Source organism: Gavialis gangeticus, unplaced genomic scaffold (genome assembly GCF_001723915.1).
Source record: "Gavialis gangeticus isolate Ggan-Ray unplaced genomic scaffold, GavGan_comp1, whole genome shotgun sequence".
Classification (NCBI taxonomy): domain Eukaryota; kingdom Metazoa; phylum Chordata; order Crocodylia; family Gavialidae; genus Gavialis; species Gavialis gangeticus.
In genome coordinates, this window is record NW_017729000.1 from 15,994,352 (window position 1) to 16,000,206 (window position 5,855).

General features: G+C 41.3%; 1 protein-coding gene across 2 annotated transcripts in view; it reads right to left on the reverse strand.

The window, feature by feature from the left end:
* Positions 1 to 3,564, reverse strand: part of SHROOM1 (shroom family member 1) — a 56,051-nt gene extending 52,487 nt beyond the window's left edge. The window contains exon 1 of one of the 2 annotated variants that reach the window (XM_019506343.1): positions 3,497 to 3,564. The gene's annotated coding sequence lies outside the window, so the exon portion shown is untranslated. The remainder of the gene's footprint in view (positions 1 to 3,496) is intronic. The other variant, XM_019506342.1, reaches the window with a different exon arrangement.
* Positions 3,565 to 5,855: the final 2,291 nt, after the last annotated feature.

Consider the following 5,855-nt stretch of genomic DNA (forward strand, 5'->3'; position numbering starts at 1 on the left):
GTGAGCGGTCAGACCTGGCTGACTGCTCTTCCCAGCAGATCAGGATTCACTCCTCAACTCTATTTCATGGACTTAGGCACCTTATTCATCCTTTACAATGATAGGCCAAGAATCGCTCCTTTCTTTTAAGTCAAAGTGGAAGGAGAGGAAGAGGACTCCATTTTACAAAACAGTTCAGTGGTTAAAACACTTGCCCGAGAAGTGGGAGATGTAGGTCCTATGCCCTCTTCAACTTGGTTAGGTTTAAATGCATCTTGCTGCTTTCTTGAACTATCCCTTGAGCACCTAGATAGATTATTTTGGGGTTGGGCAGGTGTCCACTGTCCTGGACGAAGCTGTGCTAATTTGTAAAGTTGGACCAGAGTGAGAGGCAGTAATTGGAAGTATGGCTTTTCAACCCAGTGATTAAGGCACTCGCCTGGAGAGGGGAGACCCAGGTTCTGACTCCTTTCCACTTGCATTAAATAGTCCTTAGATAAAATGCACAGGCAACCTTTGGGGATGGGGGCAGAGGAGACAAGGGTTAAGGACTGTCCCGAGGCACTGATTTTAAACTTTTAAATCCTTTTGTGGATTGGGGACTAAATGACTTGCCCAAGGTCACCCAGGAAACCAGTAACAGAGCAGAAACAGAACCAGGAATCCAGACTCCTAGTCATACATTTTCTGGGAAAACAAAGAAGGTTGTTTACTAAAATAGCAGAATTGCACTGGATAGGCACAAGTGAAGACTTCTGTTATCTGAGAGGAAACAAACAGATGTGGAACAAATGCATCATAGAACCAATTTCTAGCAATGGATAAAGATCATCTGGGTAGATTCAAAGCCCTATTTTGTGGAACCTGATGATCCTGCTTATTGCTTTTGCCACTGTTACATGTATGTATATGACTGCAATAGCTACATAAGAGAATTGCTTCTCTTTTTGTGAAGATCTCCAAGGGAAATAGTTCTGTCTGATTGAGACTTGTGACAGGTTAAAAATATACTTACTTTGTTCAGGACAATAGAAGCAATGAAGGAAAGAGATGCTAAGAACCATCAATGTGCAGGGTAAAATGCTGGATCTTTCAGTGGTGTCCAGTGAGAAGCAGAATAAAATCCTAGCTCAGTAGCAGAACCTGGCACGGATCATTCACCAGTAACTGTGTATACAGAGAGAGCGAGTAACACTCTAAACAATTTGAATGAGCACAACTTTCTCTACTTTGCACACCTAATCCATCAGGGTTACTGGGTGTCTTGATTAATAACATTCACTACTTAAGAGCAAGCACATCCAATGCGAACAGACACCTTAAAGTAACCACCAAGCACTGGGTTTTATACACCATGCTACCTTTTTAATGAACCATTCTCTATTTCTGTTGCTCCAAAGTCCAGACATGAATACAGAAAGATACTGTAGCATTCCAGAAAGATCCCAATCGGAGCGGACTTACCTGTTCTCAGTGCAGTTAAGACTTGAAACAGGAAAAGTTGGTAGATGCAACTTTTAAAATATACATCTCGCTTCACTAAGTTTTAGAGAGCTCATGTTAAGGAACTAGCATAATGTACTGATGCCAACTCAGTTAGTGAACTGCAAATGAATAACCTGATCACAGACTGAATGACCAATGTTATTAGTAAATATGCACAAAATCATTCACTCCAGCTGGCTGGTTTAAACCAGTGGAGAGATTCACAGTGGCTGCAAATTATTATTATTTGATGATGGTTGTTCAGTGGTCTGTATGAAATGAGTTTGTGATCTGATTCCAGTCCCTAGTATACAAGTGTCCTGTCACCATTAATTTTCTGTCTTTTCAAATAAGTTAATGGGCAGGGAAATGTAATTTCTGGACCTTCTAAGACTCATAGGCACCTGGAAATGAGGGTGATATGCAAGCTGGATAGAACTTAAACACAATGGTCCCTCCAAGACAGGGTGTTTCAAAAAGCCTGCACAGATGCAGCGCACACTGTGTAGCTAGAACAACTATTCTCTGGAGCCAGAAACTCTGTTACTGTTCTCAATTTTTAATAAATATCTGATTCCTAACCATGACAAAGATACTAGAGTTTCATGTGGTTGTGGCTCCAGGAGCCCTGTGGAACGAATGAAATGGCACTGCAGGCTAGATCTTTCACCTCTCCCCCCACACTACTTTACAATTGTAGTACCACAAGTTCTTGCCTGATTACAATGGATTTGTAGAGATAAATAATGTGTAACTATGAATTAATTATCTTTCATACCGAAGAGCTCCGAAAAAGCTCTTCAGAAGCATGCACCCCCACTGATGTAAAAATGATGAGGCTTAGCACAAGTCACTTACATCCACACTGCCTCCAATGGTCTAGTATTAAAGAACAAACCAGACTCTACTTTTCAATGACTGAGTAGAACTGTTAAACAGCTATTTACTAATTATATGTTTTTACAAGCACAGGAAGTGAAACTCTTCCCATGCTACCACTTGTAAAGTCACTAAACACAATGACTGAATCAAGAAAAAGAAATGATTATTTTGTCAGAGGCATTTTCTAATTCTAGTTTCTACAAAGTGTCCATGAGGCCATTCACCATCAAGGTTACTCTGTTGGGCTGTACAAAGGAATAGGAAGCAGGAACTCTGGAGTTTAATCCCAGATTTGCAGTAACTTGCCATGACTTCTAGCAAGTCATTTTCCCCTCTGTGCACCACAGATTTGGCATCAGTAAAGCCTGGAATCAAGATATTTTTACCAAATTCTTTTGTATGTTGGTTACCATTTCTAGATAGTGCTGTATGTAGACAGTAGATCAGTGGCATGGTTAGGATGGGGTTAGACAAACCTTTGAATGAAAGACATTTTTCATCAGGTCTGACCAAAAAAAGCCAAATACAGCATGCAGTTGGTAGAAATCCTTTCCTTTAAGTGTCTACAAATCTAACTTCTGCACCTCTCTGGAGCTGTACAAATGTTAACTGAAGCATAAAGGGTGTGTACACCCAAAAGTTGTTGGCATGTTCTGGTCAGATCTGATAAAAAATGGCTTGCATTCAAAAGCTTGTCTAACTCTAATCCCAACAATACCGTTGGTCCAATAAATGGTATCACCCCAAAAAATCTTTGCCTCATGTAATTTCTGAACTATCAGAACTACATCACTCTTACACAACCATATACACTTAAAGATATGCAAACAATGTGCTGTAACAAATCCAAGAGGTATTGCCATCAGTCCACAGACCTTTATTCCACACAGGATGCAATGGACTGTCACAAGTAAAAGTGTAAAAGGTAAAAATCAATTTGTTTTCAACAAGTCTAAATAGAAGAGGTGAAAAGACTCATGGTTCACACAGAACCTGTTGCTTTAAGCAGATATACATACACTGGAAAGAAAATAAACCAGCTAGGAACAAAAAGTAAATTCAGCTACTACCCAATTCATTAACATTTGAAAAGTCTGTTAGACACCAGCACATACAGTTTGTTTAAGGTGTTGAGCAAAGGATATTGTACCTTAGTTTAGCAAGCAGAGCAGGAAACTGAGAATCGAAACCTCCTTCTTTATTCTCAGCTCTGATGTTGAAGGAGCCAAGTATCCTCTTCATGACTCAGTTTATTCGGCTGTAAAATGGAAATAATATTGCTACCCAATTCAAATTGGTTAAATAATAATTCTGCATCATACCTGATGATGTCATCTGCTAGAAATTAGCTTTATGGAAGTTCAACAATACTGCTTAGTACATTAGAGAAATTTTCCTATCTTCTCTATGGTAAAGAATTGCAAAGGGCTTTTAAAGAGAAATCATTACAGAAATTGGAGATGGAAAAAACATAAGTCATTCAGTTAATTTTCCCCGGATACTGAAAGGGACTAAAGGGAACACCAAGGAATCTGAGATTGTTGCACGCAAAGAGATAGAAGAAACAATCTTCCACAACATGGTGGAAAAGCAACAATGGCACCCCAGGATATTAACAAGAGGCCCTAGAAAAGGCAAGGAATGGGGTTGTGATGATCTACACTTCACCATAAGCCGTCATTACTGGTATTAAGACTGACCCCTCTGACCTCACTTTTCTTGTTTAATGACTCCATATATCTAGCACAGCACCTTGTGGCTAATATTGCAGTGGACATAAATTGTCTGCTATAAAATCATGACAAGCAGCATCAAAAAGCAACACACATTTTGTACCTGAGAGACTCAACTGTAAAAATAAGTATCTCCCTTTTATATTAATTGCCTGCCTAATCTAAGTGAGCCGGCCTAATGAAATGCCCCTTATATTGAGGCAGGGCCAGGGAGGAATGTGATTGTGATACCAGCAAGGGCTCCTCACAAGTTTCTGCTGCAACGCAACTTCTCTGCGTCTTTCTGCTGCTTGTCGCAGGGACAGACAAAGTTACAACTTGATCTGTGCATTATTTTAAGCGCTTCTAAATGTAGTAACAGTGGAAAGGACACAATGTTCCTCTGACTACAGGAGTATGCCATTATTTTTGCCCACCCCGTATTTATTTTTCACGGTATTTTCCACCAGACGGCAGTTTTACTTGAGGCCGTTTACAGTTGTGCCCACAGAGGGGACAGAAGGTACTCTTAACTCCTGCTGTGCAAGTTAGGCGTATCCCTAGCAACACCATGAACGTGTACAGTGACTTCCCTGGGGATGCTGCTTTCCCTCCCGCAGAGCTCACTGGCAGAGGTAAGGCTTCACATATCTGTTCCAGGTATTTAGACAACCACAGAAACTTAGCGCTTCGCAATTGTTAATGCATTTTTCCTCACAGCACCCCTCTGAAGGAAGTGGGGCATCAGTATTTCCCAGTCTCCACCACTGCTCAGGCTGGGAGCCAGCCTCCATCACTTTCTTGTTAGCTTTTCAAACTAGCGCCCTCATGTTTTCTTGCTGTTGCCCCTTTTGCTTTAGAGAGCTCCCAGGAGCACCCACAAAGTTACCACGTAATCCTTCAAGTCCCTCCTGACAGTTTACTTTTTTGTAAGCAAAAAGGAGAGAAAGGTAGAGTGACAATAGGCTAAGGCCACTGCCCATCATGCTGATGAATGCCACCGCATTGATTCCTTGTCCTCTGTCTGTCTCCATCTGGGGCCCATCTCCTACTTTCACAGTCTGCTCTTTGAGGCAGGGGTAATTGTTTTGTTCTGCCTTCGTACAGTGCCTGGAATAAATGAGTTCTGACTAATGACTAAGGGGCCCTACGCCCTGTGGTAATACAAATAACAATTAACTGAACTGACGTGAGGCCGAGGCACTGAGAAAACACTGACATACTTGAAGTCACAAGAGAAGTCTGAGGGAAACAAGGAATTGAGTCCAGGTTAGTATCTTAACCACTGGATCATCTTTCCTCTATCTGGATGCAAGGTCCAGTTAGCTCAGCTTGCAAGACTGGTGCCTAACACCGTGAAGTTTCCTGGGTTGTCATCATCAAGCCTAGTCCTGCCTAATTAGAAGCATCTTGTGAGTTCAGAGCCCAAGACAGCTGAGCTCCCAACTATTTTAGAGACAGTCTGGTTTACATTTTTTATCCTCCTTTACATGCTCTCCTGATTTCCTCTGATGCAACAACAACTTAGGGTTCTATTCATCCAAAGGAAAAAGTTCCTGTTGCTGCAGGTGACTTATGGAATTTGGGACTGCAAGAAGAAGGGAGTTCGAAGCTATCACACAGTTCCCTGATATTTGACCAGAGGACTTGCTGGGCTTCATTTCTGCAGATTCCATAGCAGAATACCAACACTGGTCCTCCACAAGATCATTATGAAGATAAATGGATTCAAAATCTCATCTGCTGTGTCCATGTATTGTAGTACAAATAGCATGTAAGATCAGGCACCTTTTGGAG